Source organism: Hypanus sabinus, chromosome 1 (genome assembly GCF_030144855.1).
Source record: "Hypanus sabinus isolate sHypSab1 chromosome 1, sHypSab1.hap1, whole genome shotgun sequence".
NCBI lineage: Eukaryota > Metazoa > Chordata > Chondrichthyes > Myliobatiformes > Dasyatidae > Hypanus > Hypanus sabinus.
The window spans coordinates 89,324,404-89,351,172 of record NC_082706.1 but is presented as its reverse complement, the minus strand read 5'-3'; the positions used below and the strand labels follow the sequence as shown (position 1 = coordinate 89,351,172).

General features: G+C 42.1%; 1 protein-coding gene across 4 annotated transcripts in view; it reads left to right on the top strand.

Moving 5' to 3' along the window:
• The window catches only part of LOC132395248 (coiled-coil domain-containing protein 102A-like), a 464,661-nt gene that overhangs the window by 119,934 nt on the left and 317,958 nt on the right, over positions 1–26,769 (top strand). The window lies entirely within an intron of this gene.

Sequence of the window (26,769 nt, the reverse complement as noted above, 5' to 3'; positions counted from 1 at the left end):
CTTGTTTATTTATTATTATTTTATTTATGATTTTTTTCTCTCTGGTAGATTATGTACTGCATTGAACTTTTGCTGCTAAGTTAACAAATTTCACGTCACATGCCGGTGATAATAAACCTGATTCTGATTCTAAAACCTAGTAAAGAAAGCTACTCATCTGAATATTTTATGAGGGCATATATTCTTCCACCATTGGTAGGATTGTAATGCATCAATTTTGTGATCTTAGATCTTCAATGTACCATGGAGATACAGGTTTATAATAATCTGTGTATTGTTCAAATGTTGTTATTCAAATTTACAAGGCTGTTGCTGGGGCTTGAGGATCTGAGTTGTAGGTAAAGGTTGAGTAGGCTAGGACTTTATTCCCTGCAGCGTAGGAGAATAAGAGGAGATTTTATAGAGGTATAAAGAATTATGAGGGGTATGGATAGGGTGACTGCAAACAGTCACCCTATCCACTGAGTTTTTGTGAGACCAGAACTGAGATTAAGGATGAGATGCCAGCCCAGAGAGACTGGATAGGCAAGATGTGGGGAGTCTGGTGAGGTTGGATTGCTCTAAACACTGAGCCAATTTGGACAGGTTGATAATGGGTTCTTTGGCAGTGAAATCTAGGCCTAGAGTGATTTGTCGTGGTGGGGCCCAGTTCCTAGTGTGAGATTTGGACAATTTAAATGCCGGTCCTGATAGACCAGAGGCTCACTCTCTGCGACACTAAGGCTATGAGACTGCCCCAGCTGCTGCGCTTAGTGTCTGTGAACTATGTGGTGACTTGCTCTGCTAATATGATGAACTGAATACCAAGGCTCTGGGCCTACTCCGAGCTGCTCCGGGGATTTGGATCTGTGGACTCAATTTGTTTCAGAAGCTGTTGCCATTTCTGGCTTCTGTTGTTTGCATGGTTTGTTTTGTTTTATTGTTTTCTGTGGGCACTGGGGGTTGGTTTTACTTTTAAAAAATTGGGTTCTTTTAGGTACCTTGCTTTGCGTCTGCTTGCGAAGCAAACAAATCTCAAGGTTATATAATTTATACATTCATTGATGATAAATGCACTTTGGCCTTAACACCTGGTAGGTAGGTAACCAGCCCTTATAGAAACTATTCACTTTTCATTTCCACTGAAATCAATTTAAATCAATCTGCAAGAGTTAAGGACTTTTAAGCATTTACATGTTAGGTTGCAAGCACAGACAATTTGGAAGGTAAAGGGCAATAGAAAGAGTGGTAATTGAAGAATGAAATAAAAATAGATTACAGGATCTTAAAACTGAGGAGGCGTCTTCAATTCAGTTTTCGATTAAATTCAATGGACAGAGGCCAAGACGATTTAATAAGAAATTTAGCAAAACTCGGAGGAGCTAAAGACAGGAGGAATTATTGAAATACTCAATTGGAAGTTGTGTTCTTGTTGTCAGTATTGCACTACAATAAAACTCCAGCATCTTGAATACTTTAATTTTAATTATTGATCTAGTAGTGACATTCGACTTTTTTTTAGACAATGCATCCAATAATTATTTTTTTGTTTAAATAGGAGTTTAAGAATGGCAATTAAGATTAGTAAAGCAAGACCAAACACTATTAAAAAAAATGAAAAAGAAACAAAGATAGTGTTAGATGCTTATTAGCTGCTTTTTGTACCAATTTATTTGGTTTTTGAATTCATTAAACTTATCTTCAACTGAATATTCAAATATAGGAATGTCAAACTGTATTGATTTAAAAAAAAGTTTAATTCTAATGGAAAATAAAGGCATTTGATAGAAACTGCAGCAACAACTAGAACATTTATCTATGCTTGCCATTGTTGTGAAATTTTCTTCACAGATTTATCGATTGCTAAAGACCTATAAGAAAGTTCCTGCAGGGTTGTAAATTAACTCTATAAAGGTTCAGGTTCAGATACAAATTCATTTATTTATCACACGTACTTTGAAACATACAGTGAAATGCATCATTTGTGTTAACGATCAACGCAGCCTAAGATGTGTTGGGAGTAGCTCCTAAGTCTCGTCACACATTCTGGTACCTACACTGTGCCCGCTATGTCTGGCACAGCATTGCAGAACACAATAAGTGACAGAACAATAACAGCAAACCCAGTGTTTTTCCTTCCTCCCTCCCACCACACACACTGACAGTCCTTCAACTCCAGTTCAGTCTTCCAGAGATTCCAAACAGTGCATTCTGCTGCTGTTTCTTATTTCCAAACCAGGATTTAGATTCCCATTCAGATTTATATATTTATCACTTGCACACCAAAACCTACAGTGAAAAGTTTGCGTTAGCAGCCAGCACAGCCTAAGGATATTTGGGGTTGAGAGTTGGCATGCGAGCCAGTTCTAACAAGGTAAGCCAGTTTATGCAGCATGCCACAACAGTTCAGCTAAAATCTTCACTATCTTTGTGATGGAAGACATCTTACTTTTAAAACTTTGACAACTCCTTTCTGAAGGTCACTGTTTAATTTGTAATCATTGTGTGTCGGATTTTTATGGTCAAAGTACAAACGTGTATTTATAATAAGACATAGGAGAAGAATTAGGCCATTCAGACCATCAAGTCTGCTCCAGCATTCCATCATGGCTAATTTATTAGCACTCTCAATCTATTTTCCTGCTTTTTCCCCATAACTTTAATGCTTTTACTGTCGAAGAACCTATCAGTCTCTATTTTAAATATACCCCGTGACTTGGCTTTCACAGCAGTCTTGGCAATGAATTCTTTTCACCAACCTATGGCTAAAGAATTTCCTCCTCATCTCTGTTCTAAAGGAACATCCTTGTATTATGTGGCTGCCCCCTCTGGTCCTAGACTCCCCTACTACAGGAAACATTCTCTGTGCATCCACTCTATCTGGGCCTTTCAGTATTCGATAAGTTTCAGTGAGATGCCCCCCCGCCGCCCCCCATTCTTCAAAACTCCAGCAAGTATAGGCCGAGAGCCATGAAATGCTCATCATACATCAACACTTTCATTCCTGGGATTATTCTCGTGAATCTTCTCTGTAAACTTTCATATGCCAGCACATATTTTCTTAGATAAAGGGCCCAAAATTGCACCCAATATACCCTGACATTTAAATTCCATTTAATATTGTAAACCTGTTTAGGCACCAAAAAATATATGATATTCTATAGCCTCCCATACTAATAATTTCTCAAATATAAATATTCTGCTCCTTACTTTACACTTAAATATTCTGGTAGCAGTGCCCTTTTCATTTTCCCTGTGCCTGCTTTTTGATATCAATCGTGGGTCTCCATTATTTTGTGAACAGCTATCTTCTGATCTTCTTCCTGTTCTGTGTAATAATAATTCGGGATTGTTTTCTTTGTAGTGGAGGAAGCTGAGGGGTGACGTGAAGGAGGTATCTTAAATGACAGCAGCATAGGGTGGACACTCAGAATCTTTTCCCCATGGTAAAGGCATGAAAAACAAAAGAGCCTGATTGGAAGGTGAGAGGGAGTACTTTTAAAGGAGATCTGAGGGGTAAGTTCTCTATACAGAGGATGGTTGATATCTGGCAGGTACCACCAGAGGAGCTGGAGGAGGAGATACAATCTTTGTGTTTAAGAGGCGTTTAGGCAGGCGATTGAAATCATAAAAAGATATGGAACTGTCCAACATGCCTAACCATGGGACAATTTTACAATGATCACTTAACCTACCAATCAGTATGTCTTTGGATTGTGGTAGGAAACCGGGGCAGCCAGAGGAAAACCATGTAGTCATGGGGAGAATGTACTGGCAGTGGCAGGAGTTAAACCCCGGTCACCCGGGCTTTAATACAGTGAAGTATTGAGCTAACCGTTCGGCTACTGTACCCTTATTTTAAGAGGCTCCCCATGGTAGGCTCCCCTAGAAAGTCAGGAGAGCATGGGATCTAGGGAAACTTGGCAGTGGGGATTCAGATTTGGCTTGCATGGAGGTTAGTGACCATGGAAGGTGGAGGGTAGAAGTAGGTGGATTGTATTCTGCCTGGAGGTCAGTAACCAATGTTGTTCTGCTCTTTGTGATTTTTATAAATGACTTGGATGAGTAAGTTTGCAGATGACACAAAGGTTGGGGGAGTTGTGGATAGTATTGAGTTCTGTTATAGGTTGTACCAGGGCATTTTGTTTCTTTACAGTGTGGAATAGGCCCCTCTGCTCAGTAAACCCCGATTTAATCCTAGCCTAATTACAGGGCAATTTACGATGACCAATTAACCTAACAAACAGCACATCCTCGGGCCGTGGGAGGAAACCCACACGGTCACGGAGGGAACAAACATACTCCTTTCAGACAGCAGTGGGAATTGAACCTGGGTTGCTGGCGCTATGAAGCGTTGTGCGTTGTGTCACCGTGCCGACCTCGACAGGATGTAGAGCTGGGCTGAGGAGTGGCAGATGGAGATCAGCCCAAAAACGCGTTCAGTGATTCGCTTTGGATGGATGAATTGGAAAGTAGAATGCAGGGTTCATAAACACAAGAGATTCTGCAGATGCTGGAAATCCAGAGTAACACACGCTGGAAGAATTTAGCAGGTCAGGCAACATCTATGGAAATAAATAAACAGTCGACATTTTGGGCTGAGACTCCTCTTCAGGACTGGAAATGAAGGCAGAATAAGAAGGTGGGGGAGAGGAAGGAAGACAAGCTGGAAGTTGATGAGTGAAGCCAGGTGGGTGGGAAAGGTAAAGGGCTGGAGAAGAAGGAACCTATTAGGCAAGGAGAGAGGACTGTAGGAGAAAGAGAAGGAGGTGGAGGTGAAAGGCAGGTGAAGAGAAGACATAAGAGCCCAGAGTGGGGAATAGTAGAAGAGGGAAAGGGGAGGGAAAAATACTGAAAGGAGAAATCAATTTTCATGCCATCAGTTAGAGGCTACCTAGATGGAATATAAAGGGTTGCTCCTCAACCATGACAGTGGCCTCATCTTGGCATAACAGGAGGCCATGGGCCGACATGTTGGAATGGGAATGAGGATGGGAATTAAAATGATTGGCCATTGGGAAATACCACTTTGGGCAGCTGGAGCTGGAATGGAGGTGCTGGACAAAGCAGTGCCCCCAGATTACGTCAAGTCTCACCAATATAGAGGAGGCTGCGTCGTGAGCACCAGATATAATTGACGACTGCTACAGATTCACAGGTGAAGTATTACCTCACCTGGAAGGACTGTTTGGGGCCCTGAATGGAGGTAAGAGAGCAGGTGTAGCATTTTGATCGCTTGCAGGGCTATGGGCCAGGTGGAAGATTACTGGGGAGGGACGAATAGACAAGGGAGTCTCGGAGGGAGTGACTCCCGTGGAGAGTTGGGGGAGGTAACATTGTGTTTGGTAGTTGGACTCTGTTGAAGATGGCAGATGTTGCAGATATTGATGTGTTGGATGCAGAGGCTCATGGGGTGGTAGGTAAGGACAAGAAGAACTCTATCCCTGTTAAGCGGTCAGGAAGATGGGGGGAGCACAGATGTCCAGGAAATGGAGGAGATATGGGCGATGGCAGCATCGATGGTGAGGAAGGGAAACCCATTCTTTGAAGCAACCTGGCATCCCGGAAAGGAAAGCTGCATCTTGGGAACAGATGTGGCAAAGACAAAGGAACTGAGAACAGGGAAGAGCATTCTTCCAGGAGCCAGGGTGGGAAGAAGTATAGTCAAGATAGCTGTGGGAATCAGTAGATTTGTAAAAGATGTAGGTAGATAGTTTGTCTCCAGACAGCTGTAGTGCAGGAAGTGCTGGAACCCATTACCATGGAAGGCTTGGAAAATGGACTGTTCTGTGTAGCCAATGAAAGGGCAGGCATAGCAGAGGTCCATGTGGGTGCCCATGGCTACCTCTTGAGTCTGGAGAAAGTGGGAGGAGCTGAAGGAGAAATCGTTGAGGGTGAGACTAGTTCTGCCGGATGGAGGAGGGTGGTGATGGAGGGGAACTTGCTGGGTCTCTTGGTGCGAAAGGAGCAGAGATCTGTAAGGCCTTCCTGATGGGGGTTAGAAGTGTATGGGGACTGGAAATCCACAGTGAAAACGATGCGGTCAGGGCCAGGGAGTTGAAAGTTTTTGAGGAGATCGAGAGCATGTGAAGTGTCACAGGAGGGACTGAACCAAGGGGGAATGTAAAAAAAAAATGATATCACTGTACTTTCCTCGAATCACCTTAAAATGATGCCTCCTCATTAGCCAGTTCCACTCTGGGGGGGAAAGTCTCTGGGTATATACTCGATCAGTATGTCTTATCATTTTGTCAAGGCATTTCTCATCTTCCTTTGCTGCAAAGAGGAAAGTCTTAGCTCGCTCAGCCTATCCTCATAAGACATGCTCTCCTGTCCAAGCAGCATCCTGGTAAATCTCTGCACCCTCTCTAAAGCTTCTACAAGCTTCTTTCAATACAGCAACCATAACTAACTGCTGTTTTCCAATATGGTCTAATCAGGATTTTATAGACCTGCAACATTACGTTGTCGCTCTTGAACTCAATCCTCCGACTGATGAAGGTGAACAGGCCACATGTCTTCATAACAACACTATCAACTTGCATGGCAACTCTGAGAGGTCTATTGATGTGGACCCCAATATTCCTCTGTTCCTCCACATTACCAAGAACCTTGCTATCATCAAAGTACATATACATTATGTCACCATACATTGCCCTGTAATTCATTTTCTTACAGGCATTCACAGGAAAATGAAGAAACACAATAGAATTTATGAAAAACTATACATAAATAAGAACTGACAAGCAATAGAAGATAAATTGATAGTGAGAACGTGAGTTGCAGAGCCTTTGAAAGTGAGTCTGCAGGCTGTGAATTCAGTTCAGAGTTGAATTGAATGAGGTTAATCGCGCCGGTTCAGGAGCCTGGTGGTTGTAGGATGATAACTGATGGTGAACCTGGTTGCTGTTGGCCGTAAGGTTCCCGTACCTCCTGCCTGATGGTTGTAGTGAGAAGAGAGCATTGGCTGGATGGTGGGGGTCTTTGGCGATAGGTGCTGCGTTCTTCGTAGATGTGTGGAACGGTGGGGAGGTCTTTGCCTGTAATGCACTGGACTGTATTTGCCACTTATCTGATCTTGGGCACTGGTGTTTTCATATCAGGCTTCAACTATTGCCAGTTCTAGTGAAAGGCTACCAATCTGAAAAATTAGGTTAAGGCTTCTTATTACAGAGGCTGTCTGACCTACTGCACAGTTTCTGTTTTTAATCACAGAATATCTTCTCTTTTTATCTCTGAAAGTTAAAGTTTCAGCTTATTCAACCATTCTTCATGTCTATTAGGCATGGTATGTTTAAAAATCTGCAGCTGGGAAAAGTTTTCAGTTCTTAATGTGATTTATCCTGAGAGCATAACAACGAACTTAAAAATATAAACTGCACAGCAGATCTCAGAAAGACCAATTAAAAGAAACTCAGTATAATTGCCGTGGAACACCCGAAAGGTGGCTGTTCCTTGCCAAACCTTATAATCTAATCATACTTTAAAGAGAAATTGGAATTTCAACCTTTATTTTAATAAGGAGTGGATGTGGATGGCATCTGTTAGTCTCACGAGACCATGGATCTGCGCCTGGAAAGTCTTGCTTCATTTTCAAAGTCTTGTTTCTCTCCAGGGTGTAGGCCTGGGCAAGGTTATATGGAAGACCGGCAGTTGCCCATGCTGCAAGTCTCCCCTCTCCACGCCACCAATGTTGTTCAAGGGAAGGGCAAGGGCCAATACAGCTTGGCACCAGTGATGTCGCAGGAGTTGCCAGAACAAGGTTGAAGGCAACGTCGGACTGCCTTAGGGACTCCAGCTCCAGATTTGTCCTCAGGGTTTACTCCTGAAGCCTTTTTCATGAGTGGGTATGGCCACAAGGCGGCAGAGGTTTGAAATCAGTTTTCCCTCTCTTAGATGGACTGCCTTCCCAGGCTGATGAGGTCCATCTACCCGAAACACTGGTTTTAACATGCCAGGACCTGCCTTCACCCCTTCTCCTGTCAGTATAAACAGTTCTTTTGGGCTTAGAGGCTAAGCCACACGAGAAGGCCAGGAGCTGGACTTGGTTGTCAGAGGCTATTTGAGGTGCACGCCATGAGGAGCTTGTCCCCACTACCACTCCTCTGCTTGACAACCTTTGAACCAATACAGGAGTAGAAATCTGTAAATAGAAATGAGGAATCATTCCTAGCCCATTTATTGTATTAAAATGATAAACATATTATCATAGAATTGCAGTTTTTAAAGTAGTTTAAGGGTGTTTTAAAACAGGTTCATCACAGACACAGTAAAATGTCTACTTTTTGAGAAATTCCTCATTCAGCCTGCAAAATAAAACATTCCAGAGTATCGTTCTAAATATACAAAAAATTTTTATTATTTCATGAGAGAGGGGAAGCACCATCTCATTCCATCCATTGACTGTTATCTACTTTGTCCTTATTATGTGTTAACTTAGATGGTTTCAGTTGGCAAGGTAAAGTTTCTTGACCTGTGTGGAAGTTTGTAAATCGGAAGGTATTGCAGGATTGGGGCAAGTAGAACATACTGTTGAGGTTAGCTGCAGGTAGATTTAGATTTATTTATCGCATGTATATCTGGACGTGCTGTGAAATGTGTCATTTATGCCAACAAACAAGAGAACCCAAGGATGCGTTGGGAACAAGCTGCAAGTGTCACCAGCACAGCATGGCCACAATGCTCGGCAGAACGAAACAGAACGTACTACGTAGCAAAGCAATAGTGAAACAAGCTCCATTTCTCCTCCCTAGGCGCATGTCCTTGATCTATACTGTCTCCGTGACAGACCACCTTCTTCATCCTGCAGCGGTCTTGTGGATTCGCAGACACTGGGTCCTGACTTCCCTAATGGACTCGTAGAGATTCTCAGACCCAGGTTCCGCCCAGCGGGCCTCCACATCTGGACTTCTGATTGACCTTTGGGATTCACCTCAGACCTCCATTCGACCTTTGGGTCTCAGTCTGGAGCTCTCATTGCCTGACAGGCTTTGATCCTCAGTATAGATCAAGGACATGCAGATGATGGTGAATGAGGACCCTGGATAAGGTCTCAAACATAGGCCTTGACCGCTGCACTCGCCAGTGACGGGATCCCGAAAACTAGGCCTTGAGCTCCAGTCTTGCTGGTGATGGGACCCTGAAGTGGTCTGCTGTCTGGACATTGGTCACACCCTCCCTGCTGGCCTTCGAACACAGAGCGGAAGGTTAGACTCTGTCCTGTCCTCTAATTCCCCCACTTCCCTGTCCATAAACTCTAACCTTACCCCTGATTGTGTTGCAAAAAAACCTAAAATAAATAGCTATTTCTGAGCTGCAACCTCACTGGAGATCGCAGCTCAGCGCTATCTCTTCTCCTAGGCCTCTGCCCCTCCTGAACCAGTGCTTTCTATTATACATTGATCGCAAAGATCTTCTCCTTTGAACCAATTCAGCCACAGCCATTCCATCTACTGTTCTTGAGTGTGGTCATGTGACACCTATACCTGAGAGGGAAAGGGAAACGTGTTAGTGAGGTTATTACATTGTGCTTGAGTAGTGTGTTCTCCTTAGCTGAAACAAAGGCAGCGTGTAAAAGTTGGGAGATGAAGGAGTTAACAGGCAAAGGAGTGTTCAGTGAAGGAACGTGCACTGGAGTATATAAATACCATTAACACAAGAGATTCTGCAGATGCTGGAAATCCAGAGTAACACACATAAAATGCTGGAGGAATTCCATAGGTCAGGCATCATCTGTGAGCTGGAATAAACAGTCAATGTTTCAAGCCTTCGAAGGGATTGGAAAGGAATGGGGAAGAAACGGGAATAAGAAGGTTGTGTTCCTCCAGCAGTTTGTGTGTACACACTCAGCGGCCACTTTATTAGGTACACCTGCTCATTAATGCAAATATCTAATCAGCCAGTCGTGTGGCAACTCAATGTATAAAAGCATGCAGACTTGGTCAAGAGGTTCAGGTGTTCTTCAGACCAAACACTAGAATGGGGAAGGAATGTAATCTAAGTGACTTTGACCATGGAATGATTATTGGTGCCAGATGGGGTATCTCAGAAACTGCCGATCTCCTGGGATTTTCATGAACGGTGGTCTCTAGAGATTAAGAAAAAACATCCAGTATGCAGTAGTTCTGTAGGCAAGAATGCCTTGATAATAAGAGAGATCAGAGGAGAAAGGTCAGACTGGCTCAAGCTGACCAAATAACCAAGTGTTTTAACAGTGGTGTGCGGAAGAGCATCTCTGAATGCACAACATGTCGAACCTTGAAGTGGATGGCCTACAGCAGCAGAAGTCCATGATCATACACTCAGTGGCCACTTTACTAGGTACCTAATAAAGTGGCCACTGCCTGTAAATGTCATTTCTGTGTCCTGCTTGATGAAGATTGTTATTATATGAGCGAATGGAGATGCATTTCAATGAGCTAGTGCTGTATCTGAGCCAACTAAAGGTGAAGTCACCTTGACCACACATGTGAAGACATTAACCTGCACAGGAACCCTAGATTCACTCTTGACATTGACTTTGTTCCTGCTGTTGATTAACTTGTGCTCTTTGTGAGCAGAGCTTATCTCTCCTTCCAGCTTTACGTACATAAGAATGAGCCTGGGAATGAAAGGCTTAATGTATGAGGAGCGTTCGAGGGTTCAGAGATTATTTTAGCTGGAGTTTAGAAGTTTGGGGGGGGGGGCATCTCATTGAAATCTATTGAATATTGAAAGGCCTAGATCAGGGGTCGGCAACCTTTACCACTGAAAGAGCCATTTGGACCCGTTTCCCACAGAAAAGAAAACACTGGGAGCCACAAAACCCGTTTGACATTTAAAATGAAGTAACACTGCATACAATGTTTTTTTTTGCCTTTATGCTATGTATAAACAAACTATAATGTGTTGGATTTATGAAATCGATGAACTCCTGCAGAGAAAATGAAATTACATTTCTGCATGCAACAAAAACATTTTGAACTCCGACAAAAAAGATGTTGGGTTGAAGGTTACTTTTAAGTAAAATACTCAATGTCTATTTGAGTCCTTTTTGTATTTATGAAAAACGCCAAACTTAAATTTGCCGACAGCAGCAAACCAAAAATAACGTCAGCCAGCTGTCAACCTAAAAAATAAAAGGACTATTTCACTGAACAATGAAAAAATATGCATATACGTAAAATAATAGGCAATTAAAATATTTATCATACTTGGTTAATGGGATTCTGCTCCTGGACCTCAGCGCACAGCGTCTGCACATCAGGGCTGTATGATGTCACCTTCATCTTTACACAGGATCGCAAGCTGTCATCTGTGAGGCGTGCGCGATGTTTGTTTTTAATAAAGTTCATGTTGGAGAACACCTGCTCACATACATATGTGGATCCAAAGATCGACAGGACTCCAAGCGCATACTTTTTAATGTTTACATAAATGTCGGGGATAGCATTCCATGTTTCGAACACAAGTTTGTCCGGTTAGAGGAGGTTTTCAATATCACTCCATTTGTGATTCTGAGCGAGAACAGCCTTCTGACGGGCAACATCTTCAAGGTCTGCTGTCAAGCGTCTAAACTTGGACACCCATGTGCCTTTGTCGGCTGTGTCGGCCAGTTCCATCTCAAGAACAGGTTGAGTCACACCTGCCAATGCAGTCGTATTCAGTAGGGATGGATCGATGCTTAGGGGAGTGACCAGGAAGGATAATGTGTTTTTTTCCTCTCTGAACTCACAGAAGCATTTCCCAAATGATGTTTGCTTTGCGATGATTGCTGAATGTAAATACTCCGAATTTATCATGTCGTGAGCTTGTTTGAACTCTCAAATTGGGGAAGTGAGACAATGTGCCTTTCTGTAAATCTCTGGCAAGCACTGTCAACTTGCGCTCGAATGCCAAAACATCCTCCAACATGTGCAGGGCTGTGCGTCCTTTCCCCTGAAGAGCTGTGTTCACCGTGTTCAGGTGTGCTGTCATGTCTACCATGAAGTGTAGCTTTTCCAGCCACTCTGGCTGTTCCAGCTCAGGAAAGGTGAGTCCTTTGCTGCCCAGGAAAGTTTTCACTTCTTCCAGACACGCAACAAAGCGTTTCAGCACCTCCCCTCTTGACAGCCACCGGACTTTGTTGTGCAGCAGGATTTCAGAATATGCGTTTTCCAGCTCGTCCAGTAACAAACGGAATTGACAGTGATTTAAAGTTTTTGCCATTATTTTATTGACAATCTGAATGACAACATCCATTACTTCTGTGCATTCTGGAGGAAATGTTTGAGTGCACAGTGCCTCTTGGTGCAAGATGCAGTGAAAAGTCAGCAGCTTTCTGTCCAGCGACTTCTGCAGTAAAGCCACAAATCCCTTGTGCGCTCCTGTCATACTTGGTGCCCCATCAGTAGCTACTGACACCAGGTGGGTGGTCTTTATTCCTTTTTGCTCTTAAACAATTCAAGACAGCCTCACAGATGTCCTCCCCCCATGTTTGGCCTTTTAGAGGTATCAACTCAATCATTTCTTCCTGTGGCCCGGCAGAGCTTACATACTGGCAGAACAGCGCTATTTGTTCAATATCACCTTTGTCTTTAGACTCATCACAGGCAATCGAGTAGGCCACAGCTGAATTGATGTCTTTAGTTTGCTGTCTTGTGATGTCTTCTGCCATTTTTATGGTTCTGTCTTTGACAGTCTTTGCAGAGAGGGGCATATCCCTGATTTTCTGCCCAATTTCACTCTTGTTTTTAGAGTCTGTGAATAGATGTTCTGAAATCTTAAAGAAAGATTCTTTTATATATTCACCATCTGTAAACTGCTTCCCGTGCCTGACTATTTCCTGAGCGGCAACAAAACTAGCATATGTAGTTGATTTTCCAGACTTCATCCACTTCTTGAAATGATTTTTGCTCAGATCAACCTTCCGCATCAGTTCCGAAACGGATTTTTTTCTCTCATCTCCATCCGGATATTTTTGAGCAAAGGCTGTGTGTTTATTCTGGAAATGTCTTGCGACATTTGACTTTTTGTTGTTTGCTAGTTTCTCATTGCATATTAAGCATACTGGTAAACCAGTCTTGTCTGCAGTGAAAGCAAATGAATCTGCCCACGTATCATTAAACGTTCTGTTTTCTTCAGTCACTTTTCTTTCTTTAGAATTCTCCATAGTTAGCCTGCCTTGGATCGAAAAATTAAAGAAATCGCGCACTGGCGGGTATCAGGCATTGGCAGTGGTGACGTATATTAATAGCGACAAAAAACACGTTTTATTTAGATTGAACAAGATCACCATAATCTTCAAATTTAGAATTACATTTCAAAAACTAACAAACTAACATAAAATACATTTTAATTAAATACTCATCATTTATTTTCCAAAGGCACAGGGAGCCGCAGCACAGAGATGAAAGAGCCGCAGGTGGCCTAGATGGAGTGGATGTTGAGAGGATATTTACTGCAGTGGATTAGTCTAGGACCAGAGGGTGCAGACTCACAATAGAAGAATGTCCCTTTAGAACAGAGATGAGGAGGAATTTCCTTAGTCAGAGTATGGTGAGCCTGTGGTATTCTTTGCCACAAATGACTGTTGAGGTCAAGTTATTGAATATATTTAAGGTGAAGGTCGATAGGTTCTTGATTAATAAAGGTGTCAAAGGTTACAGCAGAAGCTGAATTGAGAGGGATAATAAATCAGCCATGACTAGATAGTATAGCAGACTTGATGGGCTGAATGGCCAAATTGTGATCTTGTGTTTTATGGTCTTATCCATCAGTACCTGAGCAATACCTGAAAATTATAGAGAGGAGAAGTGAGAATTTGTCTGAAGGTGTTAGTTCATTTCTTTTCTCTGTGCTCCCATCTGTGAAATGATACCTATTAAATATTTGCAGACACAAGACGCCTTTTGATATAAATCCTATCATTGACAACCTCTGAGTGGCACTAGCCACTCCAGAAACTGAGGATAGGCCAGCAGTAAGTGATTAGTATTGGGTGGTTGCTATAGTCACGAGAATGAGATCTGATATAAATTTTATGTGTTAACTCCACTGGCTTGTGTAAGCAGTGTTTTCTGGCATAACCATATTTCTCTTACTTGGTTTTGGTAGATCCAGATTCATTTTATTTATCACTCTTATATCAAAAGAAGTGCGTTGATTGCTTCAACAACCTACACAACTTAAAGGTATCCTTGGGCCACAAGTGAGGCCACACATTCCGGCCTCAACAGAGTATTCCCCTAATGCTTGGCAGAACAACACCAAACACAATAAACAGAGCCCAGTAAGCAACAGAACAGCAGCAAAACCAAGTCTTGTTTCCCCCTCCCACCCATCCATCCACACACATAGACAGTCCATCAGTCCCATTATAGTCCGTCTACTGCCTCCTGCCTCCAGTGGACTCGCAGAGTCACAGATCTTGGGCTTTGACTTCCTCAGAAGACTCAGTGTTCTGGCTATCGGGCTTCAACTTCTGGACTTGCGATCGTCCTCTGTGCTTCAATCTTCAGAATAAACCCCAGGGCTGAGTCATAAATAGCATCTCTTGTTGAGGATGTACTGCTTTGAAAGTATTCGTCCTGTTTTTTTTTCCCGAATGAAAATTAATGAAGGCTAACAGGTGATGTGTTTTAGTTGTTCCATCTCTTCATGTGGCAATTAAATTCTTGCTTATGTCCTGTGGGGTTATATGGATTACTCAGTGCCTGAAGAAAATCATCATTCAAAGAATGAGGAACCTTATCGCTGTGCTTGCATAATCAAACTTCCACAGATTAATTTTCTGTAGTTTTTTAAAATGTACTGTTTAAAAACACTGCATGAACGTTAGGAATTAATTCATTCTTCTGTGGAATTAGTGTGAACATCTCTACAGATATGAATCATAGGTGATACATTACTCAGAGATCTTCTGCTTAATTTCCTTATCCCCTCGACATTAAGTTTAGTGCCATCAGAACTCCATAATTGGTGAATTATTTTAGTGCTTACAGGATGCTGAAATTCACAGGAACTTTACTCTCTCATTTTGACACCTCATTTTTCACGTTCACCTAAACAGATCCATTAACTAGTCTAAGGAAAAATAATCTACACTCAGTGGCAACTTTACTAGGTACACCTGTACATCTGGTTATTATCGCAAATATCTAATCAGCCGATCGTGTGGCAGCAACTCAATGCATAACAGCACATAGATGTGGTCAAGAGGTTCATTTGTTGTTCAGACCAAACATCAGAATGGGGAAGAAACATGATGTAATTGACTTCAACCGTGGAAATGGTTGTTGGTGCCAGATGGGGTGGCTTGAGTATCACAAAAACTGCTGATCTCTTGGGATTTTCATGCACAACCTTTACTAGAGTTTAAAGAGAATGGTGCAAAAAAACAAAAAAAAAAAAAACACCCAGTGAGCAGCAGTAATGTATGTAGGCAAAATATCTTGTTAATGAAAGATATCAGAGGAGAATGGCTGGCATGCTTCAGGCTGACAGGAAGGCGACAGTAACTCAAATAACCACAGGTTACAACAGTAGGGTGCAGAAGAGCGACTCTGAATGCTCAACATGTTGACCACTTGAAGTGGATGGGCAACAGCAGCAGAAAACCATGAACATACACTCAGTTACCACTTTATTAGAAACAGGAAGTAGCTAGTAATGTGGTCACCGTGTGTACTGAGTACACCACTTTCTTCAAGTGGAAGATATTCTCGACTTTCTTCCTGAAAAACCTGACTCAGGTTTTAATGCTTCTTTTCCTAGTTTCGATTGCTAAGCCAGGGATGCAGTTTGTCTCTATTTACTGTATTAGTGCTCCTTAATATCTTGAGAACATTCATAAATCATTCCCTTAATATTCTTAAATGCTAGGTTGAAACTCATTTATTTTTGTGAATAACCCTTGGAATCCATGCATCACTTTAGTAAATCAATGCTGCATTTCATCAAAGGCAATATGTTCTTCCTAAGATGTAAAAGGCAAAAGTGAGCACTGATCCCCTGATGTAATGCTGTTGCATCTCTTCCAACCCGCTATATATTTAATCCTCATGATATAATGGTTTAAACATGAGATTCATTAAACAAATCCAGATTTATACACACAAAATGTGGGAGAAACTCAGCAGGTCAGGTAGCATCTATGGAAAGGAATAATGAGTCGACATTTAGGGTTTGAGTCCTGTTAAGGGGTCTAGGCCTGAAACAACAACTCTTTATTCCTTTCATAGATGCTGCCTGACCTGTGATGTAAAGGGCTTGCTTCCATGACCCTTTTAAATGTTTTTGTACCTACCCACTTCATTTTATTTTCTTCAATTTCAAAAATACTTTTTATTCATAGAACATAGTAAATTTAAATGATACCTTTTTCTCAACATTTATGGAATATTAGTTTCATAATTCCCCTACAATACATCACAGCCATTGGATTTTAATGATGCTTGTACATGATGGTGTTTTTGGATCAATGAACTCTTTCACCCTTTGTAAATGTTCTTAAGATCAAAGTGAGTGAACTATATTGAAATCAATATGCCATAATTCAGCCTATTCTTTCAATATATTAATATTAATTTCCATGATTTTATCTATATTGCTAAAATACCATCTCTCCTGTGAGGTGAGCAGACTTAATGAACTCAACTGAGTGAGCATGGCCTCAAGGGCCCTCATCATCCAGCCATGTTGTCTTCTTGCTGCTGCCATCAGGTTCCCATACCATAAGGTTTAGGAACAGTTATTACCCTACAACCATCAAACTCCTGAACTAGCATGGATAACTTTACTCACCTCAACACTGAACTAATTCCACAACCTGGGGACTTACTTTCAAGGAATCTGCAACTCTATTTCTCAATATTTATATATTTATTTATATATTATTATTTTTTTTTTCTTTTTGCATTTGCACAATTTGTTGTCTTTTGCACATTGGTTTTGTGATAGATATTCTATGTTAAAGATCACTGGGGGCCTCTTGTTTTTTTTTTACCAAGATCAGATTTCTAAACACACGTAAGGATCAAAATGATATTTTGATGAAGTTAAGCTTTCATCTAATACTTTTTGTTTAGCTTCCGGTCATAAACAGGAACTAGTCTTCAGTTCTTAATGTAAATGGCAGGCAGAAGTCAGCTTGAAAGGACAGATTTGCAAACAAGCACTTTCTGTAGAACAGACTGCAGGCTACAGCAGTGCTTATTGCTGAAGAGATGCAGTATAAGTCAATGGGTTGTTTAATATGGCTTGTTTTTAACGAGACAACATTGGCTAAGTTGTTTAGTTCAAGGAAGCTTGCAGACCAGATGGATGATATCACATAGCATATTAATAGTTGATCTGTTTATACTTAGAAGGTTTGAGTCCTAAAAAAGTCAGCTACACATGGGATCTCTGGCTCCGGAAGCTTTTTAGACCATTTGTGTTAGAAGGCATCTGAAAAACTGTTGTGTGTGGTCACCTAAGTGGCAGAACGGCAGTATAAATTTAGAAAGCAGTTTAGCCTTATTAGGAATAGTCCAGAAACATCTTGAAACATGAAAGAAACCTGGGATGAGCGAGAATCCATCCCCTGGCCTTTGATTTCTGTGACAGACGACTAGTTCATCTGTTTTTTAGCATAGGAGTTGTACCTGCGTTTTGCAAATTCTTTGTGTTTTAGAAATTGTTTGTAATTATTACAAATTATTAAGGACCTCCAGCACTCAGCACCCTTTTCTCACTGTTACCATCAGGTAGGCGGTACAGAAGCCTGAAGGCACACACTCAGTGATTCAGGAACAACTTCTTCCCCTCTGCCATCCGATTCCTAAATGGCCATTGAACCCTTCGACACTACCTCACTTATTTTTAAATATACAGTATTTCTGTTTTTGCACAATTTTTATCTATTCGATATATGTATAAAGTATACTGTGTAAAATTTACTTTTTTATTTTCTTCTATTTTATGTATTGCATTGAAGTGCTGCTGCTAAGTTAACAAATTGCACGTCACATGTCGGTGGTAATAAACCCGATTCTGATTCTAATTTGGAGATCTTTTAAAAGACAGAAATCCTCTGTGAGTTTTAAATGTGTTTTACGAATTTTGATTGGATTTAAATGTGTGTCACTGAAAGCAAATGAGCTGAGTTTAAATTGATTTGTTACTGGGAAGTATCTCTTCCTTGGCAGGGAGGGGGGAACCCACCAGTCAGATGGTGGGTAGTTCAACTAAACTCACTATGGATGTGTAAAGAGGGTTTCTTCTTTTTGTTAACTAGCAGGAATGCTAATTTACTGATAACGAGAATGGTATTCCTTTGTAAACCAAATGGGGATTAATGTTCTTTCTTCTGAGTCTGTAAGCTTTTGTTGACGGGCTTTTGGGCAGATTGGCGCGAGGGGGTCGAGAGAGAGGACGCAATGCCCTAAACTGGGCGAGGATCGGACCCCAAAGGGGGGTCCGAGGCCGGGAGATTCTCCGAGGGGGGGGGGGGATGAAGCTAGATGTGCTTGGTTGACCACTCGGAGGGTCCTGAGCTGTTTGGAGAGTCCGAGGAGTTTGGAGGGTCCTGAGCTGCGAGTCGAGGAGTTCGGAGGGGATCGAATGGTGGCCAGAAGACTTCAGTAATTGAGCTCCAACGGTTGTGCACGAAGTGGTTTGGACTTTGATAAGTTTGGCGCCTTTTCTTTAATTTTCTCTTCATATATACGGTATCGTTATTAATCACTTAGTTATAGTAACCTTTATAAATTGTACTCATTTAATCGCATATGGTGTACTGTCTGGTTTTGGGCGAGGCGGGGACATCACACAGCATCCACACCAGCTGATTACCCAGTTTGGCGGGGCCGAAGGCTGCTCCCCCTAGACGAGAACGAGCTGAGCGAGCCTGAGGCGACCCAGGGGGTTACAGATGCTAACCAGGGAAGTGAGCTAGTCTTTGAAGAGTGGGTAGTTACAGCGTCACCTCCCTTTAGTGAGCGTACCCAGGGCTGTCTATATTAGATAGAGCTTAAAGTCTTCATTTGAGTTTGGGACTTTGCAGTCAGCAAACCCAATACAATCCCAGTTGTTCATGTACAGGTTTATTTATTGATCCTATAGCATTTCTTCATGTTTACTGTGAGTGTGCACGAGAAACAGAATCTCAGGGTCATATGTGGTGACACATATATGTACCTTGATAATCAATTTACTTTGCACTTTGAATTTTGAGTTCAATCCTGAAACAGATCCCTGTGATGTGTCGCTCGTCGTGTTGTGTAGGTAGGTTAGCAATCTGATGAAGTAACTCATCTGTGGGAGGAAAAGAATTCTTGGTGGTTCAGGTCGAAGCCCTGCAACAGGTCGACCATTCCCTTCCTCCCGCAGATGTTGTTCAAACTTGCTGAGTTCCTCCAGGTTGTTGCTCCAGATTCAAGCAGTTTCTTGTGTCCCCTGTGAAATTAGTTCTTGCATATATCACTGATCTCCACTTCTGCCACTCAGCAACTCTCCAAAATGGCTAATATCTCCTGCAAACTTCTGCTTTTACCATCATCATCCTAATGAGGACTTTATTGAAGGCCTTCTGATAATAACCACTATGGACAATTCCCTGTTGACCATTCATAGATATAAATTGGGTTCATTGTGCATAATCTGCCACTTTAAAAGCATGCATTTCTGATCAACTGAAAACCATAAATGTGTTTGTTCACTCTCATACAGACTTCTAAAGCTTATTGACAAAAGATGCTAGTATGGAAATGTTTTTCAGGGTAATAGAAGATGGATCAGGTTGCTGGTACAGTACTTAGTGCTGCGGTATATGAACTAGATAATATCGAAGACTGCAGGGAGTTAGTGACAAATGTCAAGTGTCCTCTCATATCACGGATCCCAACTGCAAGCTTGTACCATGGGAGGCCAGTTCATGGAATTTCTGCTTGGGTAAATGTCCCTCACCTCAGCAGTGTGTGAAAAAACTTCTGATTTTCTGTGTGAGCGAAAGGAACCCTAGCTACTGTAATTACTCCCTATCACAGCTTAGCTCTCTGGTAAACATTTTTTGCTGAAGTTAAAAAAAGGTATTGGATAATCCTTCAAATCTGAAAATTTAAAGGACTAATGGTATATTCCAATTGTTCCTTTTATTTTTATTATTAAAAATAATCTTTGTACATTTACTTAACACTACTGTGGGATAAAATCCTGTTTAAGTATTTGTCCTGGAAAAGATCCACTCTAGCTGAAGTACTGTACCCTGGGACATTTTCCACATTCACTCCACTCCGAATCCTGGAATCTGTAAGCACAAGTCCATTGACAGTGATTTCAGCTGTTGTCTGTTTCCTTTGAGGTCCCTCAGAGGCCTGGCCGGCTTTCGATTGTTTGTATTTCAACAATTGCAGCCACTTACCTATTTATGTATGCTAAACAATTTCAAGTGTGCTTATGCAGTATGCAAAAGTGTATACTTTTGCTTCATTTCTTGCAAAAGTCTGTACCTATTTTTTTCCAAAATATTTCCTATGGATACTTTCAAAGAGAATTAAAGATCAACTTTATTTGCCGTATACATTTACATGTATTAGCAGCTTGCTGTGATGTGCTGGCATGACATGCAACAAAAATAGCCTTCAAGAATTATAAAGAATAAAGAGTTGTATAGAATCAAATTTAGAAGTACGGATAGGGAATAAAATGTGCATAAATATTTAAATACCAGCATGTATTTACAATGCAAACAGCAGTATATAAAGTGGTTTAAAGTGTTTACAGTGCAGTACAGTGACTGAAGTAATATGGGGTGGGGGCTAACTAGAATAGTTGGTCAGCTTCACTGCCTGCAGGAAGAAATTTTTTAAGATGGCATGGTTTTTTTTGTTTTAATAGCTCCTTTCAGAAGGGAGCTTTTGGAAAAGCAGTTTGCAGGGTGGGTGATCTTTCCTGCCCACTTCTTTATCCTGGACACATACAAGCCCTGCGGTGATGGTAGACTGCAGACAGTGACCCTTTCTGCTGACCTGACGGTTTTTGTATATTGTGAGAGGATGCTGCACCAAACCAGACAGTAATGGCTAATGTGAGGATACTCTATGATGACAGAGTAGAATTCCGCTGGTATGTTCTGGCGAAGATAGAGTGTTACCAATTGCCACAAGGAGAAGTGCATCCTCTGATGAGGGTTTTTGTTAATGCAGGGATCTCCCTCAGAAAGAACGATGAAATAATGATGCCCAGGAACCTAAATATTGAAATGGCGCTAACTGTAGAATTGTTGATGGTGAGTGAGTGGGTGGAGCAGAGACACATTTCTTCGGAAGTCAATATCAAGTTTGTTCAGTTTATTGTCATTAACTGAATACATGTATATTGCCAAAAGAAACGATGTTCCTCTGGACCAAGGTGCATAACATTGTAGCTATAACTTACACATGTACTGTAGCACATAAAGTAATATTACCACAAATAAATTAATATATAGTATAATAAGGTGCCATTATGACACAAGTTAAAATGTAAACAGTATAATGTGATTGGCGCTTCATATGTGATGGACCTGGGCGGTGGCAGGGAGTTCAGTGGCCTTACGGCTGGGATGTAGGAAGTTGTTTCTGAACAGTTTTTGCTCTAATACTATGGTACCTCCTGCCTGGTGTTATGTGGTCAGAGAGAGTATTGGAAGGATGAGGGGTACTATTGACAATGTTCGGGGCTCTGCACGTTGCCACACTCCTGATAAATATTTTTGATGGGTAGGAGGGAGACCCGGATGCTTCTCTCAGCAGTCCGTGCAAACCGTTGTAGGGTTGTCTGGTCAGATGCCTTGGAATTTCCATACCAGATGGTGATGCAGCTGGTCCAGGATGGTGCTTCTGTGAAAATTGGTTAAAATGGGGGCGGGTAGAGGATGAGCCTCACTCATCTCAATCTCCTCAAGGAGTGGAGACGCTGCTGCGATTTCTTGACCAAGGAAGTGGTGTTGAGGGACCAGGTAAAAGTACCTGTTATTTACATGCCCGGAAACTTGCTGCTCTTAACTCTTCTCTGCAGAGGTGCTGTGTATGCGCAGTGAGGAGAGGTCAGCCTGCCTCTTCCTGAAGTCCACAATCATCTCTTTGGTCTTGTCCACGGGGAGACTCAAGCTGTTTTGCTCACACCATTCTACCAGCCGCTCTGCTTGCTCTCTGTACCCCATCTCGTTGTCTTTGTTGATCAGGCTGACCACCGTTGGGTCATCAGTGAGTTGGATGATTCGGCTTAAACTGGATCCAGCAGTGCAGTCATGCGAGGGCAGACTGACCAGCCGCAGGATGAGCACACAGCCCTGGGGAGTGCTGCCAACGCAGACTGCCTGTGGCCAGAATCCAGTTACACAGAGAAGTGTTGAGACCCAGCAGGGACAGTTTACCCATCAGCTTCTGAGGGATGGTCGTATTAAACATCGAGCTGAGGTCGATAACCAGCATCCTGCCTTATGAGGCACCATCTTCCAGGCGGGACAGTGCGGAGTGGAGAGCAGAGACTATAAGATCATCAGTGGACTGATTTGAGCAATAAGCGAACGGGAAAGGGTCCAACCTGGCAGGAAGATGGGATTTAATGTGATGCATTACCAGCCACTCAAAGCTCTTTATTACTGTTGAGGTCAGTGCCACTGGACAGTCGTCATTGATGCAGGTTACTGTTGCTCTCTTTAAGCATCGGGATGATGGTGCCACCTTGAAGCCAGAGGAGGCAGTGAACTATTCCAGAGAGGTGTTGAAGCTGTTTGTTAGAACCTAGGTTAACTGGGAATGTGCATTCTAATGATAGGACTCAGTCACACCAGTAATAGGAATCCTTTGCAAATTTCAGAGTGCCACAAGAGAAGGATGCAGCATGGTTAGATACTTCCCAGTACGGTGAATATTATAGTAATCAGTACAGCAATTTAGCAATACTTCTGCAAATTTGATGTACAAATTGAACCATTATTTTAAATAATAAACATATGTTGGACCTCTCCTACCACAGGGAGGCTGCTGTCAGGTTGGAGGAGCCACACCTCCCATTCCATCTGGGTAACCTTCAACCTGATGGCATGAACATCGATTTCTCTATCTTCCAGTAATTTCTCCTCACATCCTCCTCCTCCTCTCTTTTTCCATTCTCCATTCTTACCCCGTCTCACCTCCTCACCCGCTCTTCACCTCCCCCTGGTGCTTCCCTTCTTTCCCTTTCTCCCCTGGCCCACTTTCCTCTCCTATCAGATTGCTTCTTACTCAGCCTCTTCTTTTTCCACCTATCACCTCCCAGTTTTTCACTTCATCCCCCTTCCTCACCCGCCTACCTTCTCACTCACCTGGCTTCACCTGTCAGCTGCCAGCCTGTCCTCCTTCCCCTCCCTCCACCTTCTTGTTCTGGCTTCTTCCCCCTTCCTTTCCCATCCTGATGGAAGGTCTCGGACTGAAATGTTGGCCCTTTATTCCTCTCCTTAGACGCTACCTGACCTGCAGAATTCCTCTAGTATTTTGTGTGTTACTTTAAATAATAGATATACAAATATTTCTGTACTTAAAAACACTTCAGCATTTGCAGTATCTGTAGTAAATTAGCTCAGACTTCTGTATGTACATTACATTTCTGTTCAGATTAGAAAAATAGCCACTGGGAATTTGTTGTTGCAGCCAGTACTTTCAGTGATTGTACTTTCCAGCACTTTGAGTATTCCTATTTTCTAAGCAGTCACTGTACATACAGATTTTGAGATGTGTCATTTGTAATGGTATGAAGTGTACATGCATGAGTGACTAAATAGTGATGGTTGCTGAGTTCTGACCTCTCAGCTGGGACACCTCAGTTCAAATTTCAAGCATGTTCTGACATTTGCCCCGAGGCCTCGCCTGAGGTTTTCAGTCTAAGTAAATATAATTTTGGAAAAGATCCCTTTTGCTATGTTAAGTAGAGTAACAACAACTTATATTTATACAGTGGCTTTAATATAGTGTAATATCCCTAGGTGCTTCTGTTTGAGCTGGTATTTAAAGTCACACTTCCATTAGAGGCATTTGAAGAGCTCCTTCCCCTCCCCTGCCTTCTTATTCAGGCTTCTGCTCCCCTTCCTTTCCAGTCCTGATGAAGAGTCTCGGCCCGAAATGGTGACTGTTTATTCCCCTCCATAGATGATGCCTGACCTGCTGAATTTCTCCAGCATTCTCTGTACGTTACTCTGGATTTCCAGCAGAATCTCTTGTGCTAATGGAAGAATTTTGCAGCTTCTGTCTTGCCATCCTGATGTCCCAAGTTTACAGTGTAGGGGTTTCATCAAACAAAATTTGACAGCCTTCAATGGATATTAGGCCATTTGACTGTAAGTTTAGCCAGAGAAGTAGGCTTTACTGTCTGAATGGAAGAAAGAAAGGTTCAGGGTGAAACTTCCACAACGTCTAAAGGCAAAGTTGCTCATTGTAGAGCAATTAATATCAGAGATCTTTGCCAAAGGTTGCCACCTTATCATGGCGGAGAGGTTTGTGAGATCCTGAGAGCGATGCCATCTGGAGTTTAGCTCCTGGCTGGGACAAGGAAGAGGTTCCAGATAAAGAGTGATCCAACCAAGCCCTCAGTAGCGGAGCTGGTGGAAGGTGATGACACATCACAATGGCAGTCAAGATGGAGGAATGCTGCATCAGTGAAGGGTCCCCAGTTGTCTTGCATTCCACGGCACTGGTCCCTGACCCAGATTTGTCAAGAACTCTGCGGTGCATCAGCCGCCCCACGTTAAATGAAGTCATGTACAGATGTTCTCCATTAAGGGATTCCGCTTTATACAACCCCTTAGGAGAACATCAGACTCGACTTCAGTGCTCACACTGCTACTAATATCAGAGATGCCCCGTAATCCTAATTAACCAATTATGGATATTATGCAGAGCCCCAGGTCTGAGGCCATTGCAGAGCTAAGGATGTACATTTACTCAGTTACTAGAACTTAAATTCATTAAGCCGTCGTGATAGAATTTGAACGCGGACCTCCACTCCAAAATTGAAGTCCATTGGATTCTAGTTCAATACTGGAAATCTTATACTCAGTGGCTACGTTATTAGTTACCTCCTGTACCCAGTAAGTAGCCACTCGGTGTATGTTCATGCTGCTGTACCCATCCACTTCAAGGTTTGATGTGTTGTGCACTTAGAGATGCTCTTCTGCACACCACTGTTGTTCTCGTGGTTATTTGAGTTACTGTTAACTTGAACTAGTCTGGCCATTCTCCTCTGACCTCTCATTGACAAGCTGGTTTTTGCCCCCAGAACTGCCACGCACGGAATGTTTTTGTTTAAACGTGAGAGTTTCTGTGATGCTATAAATCCAAAGCAATACACACAAACACTGAAGGAACTCAGCAGGTCAGACAGCATCTACGGAAATGAATAGACAGTCCAGGACTTTGGCCGATGCCCTTCTTCAGAACTGAAAACGAAGGGGGAAATGCCAGAATGGAAAGGTGGGGGAAAGGGAGGCAGGACCAGCTGGAAGGTGATAGGTGAAGCTAGTTGGGTGGGAAAGGTGAAGGGCTGGAGAAGAAGGAACCTGATAGGCGAGGAAGGTGAACCATGGGAGGAAGGGAAGGGTAAGAGGCGCCCGTGGGAGGTGATAATCAGGTGAGGAGAATTTTTTTTTGTTTTTCTAGATGTTCTTTGTTTTTCGCATCATTCTCTCTAAAACTCAGTTGTGTGAAAAATTCTCAGGAGATAAGAAATTTCTGAGATACTCAACCCACCGTGTCAGGCACTATCATTCCACGGACAAATCACTTAGATCACAGTTTTTCCCCATTCGGATGTTTGGTCTGTACAACAACTGATCCCTCTTGACCATGTCTGTATGTTTTTAAGTATTGAGTTGCTGCCACAAGATTGGCTGATTAGATAATTGCAGCAATGAGCAGGTGTACCTCATAAAATCAATACTGAGTTTGTATGTCACTATATTCAGTGTAAAAGACTGTGCTAGTTTGGGTAGGGCAAGTTTTGAAAGAGGAGGAGAAAATTCCTTTGGAGCAAGGGGTTATCACACTTCACCTAGGTTTTTGTCAAGCTACGATGTTGATGCAGTGATCTACAGTATGTTTATGGAACTGACTAGGGCCTTTTAATAAGTGAGTGGACAATCTACGCCAGTGGTTCCCATCCTGGGGTCCATGAACCCCTTGGTTAATGGTAAGGGTCTGTGACATAAAAAAAACTTGGGAACCCTTCAAATGCACTTCAGATTTCCAGCATCTGCAGAATCACTTGTGTAAAAAATAATGGACAGTTTTCTCCAGCACCCCATTTCATCCTACTTTTAGATGTTGTCATTGTTAATACTGAGCATGTTTTGTTTGTGAATATTAATTTTTTTTAACTACAAACTTGCTAATTATTAATGATAACAACAATTATTATAATTATCATTATTCACCTGCGTTTGCTGGGAGTATTTTGTGATGCTTTTTGTGAATTTTTTTGCACAGAGCTGAGGAAATCTTTGCAGGATAAATAAACATTTATACAGATTTACAGTTCACATTAAAAGCCAAGTCTTTGGACTTGAGTGCTGTCAATTGAAAATGACTGACACCTCTAATGGAAGTGGTATAGTAACTCAAATTTCTCCTTGCAATGAAGCATAGTTCAATGTTCAAAGCAAATTTGTTATGAAAATACATATATATCACCATATACTACCTCGAGAATAATTCTGTTGCAGGCATTCACAGTAGTTACAAAGGTTAAGACGGTGCTACCGGACGCGTGCGGCAGTTGTCTGGTAGTTGAAAAAGTTAAGGAGTCGTACTAAAATCATCACTAAAGATACCTTTCCTG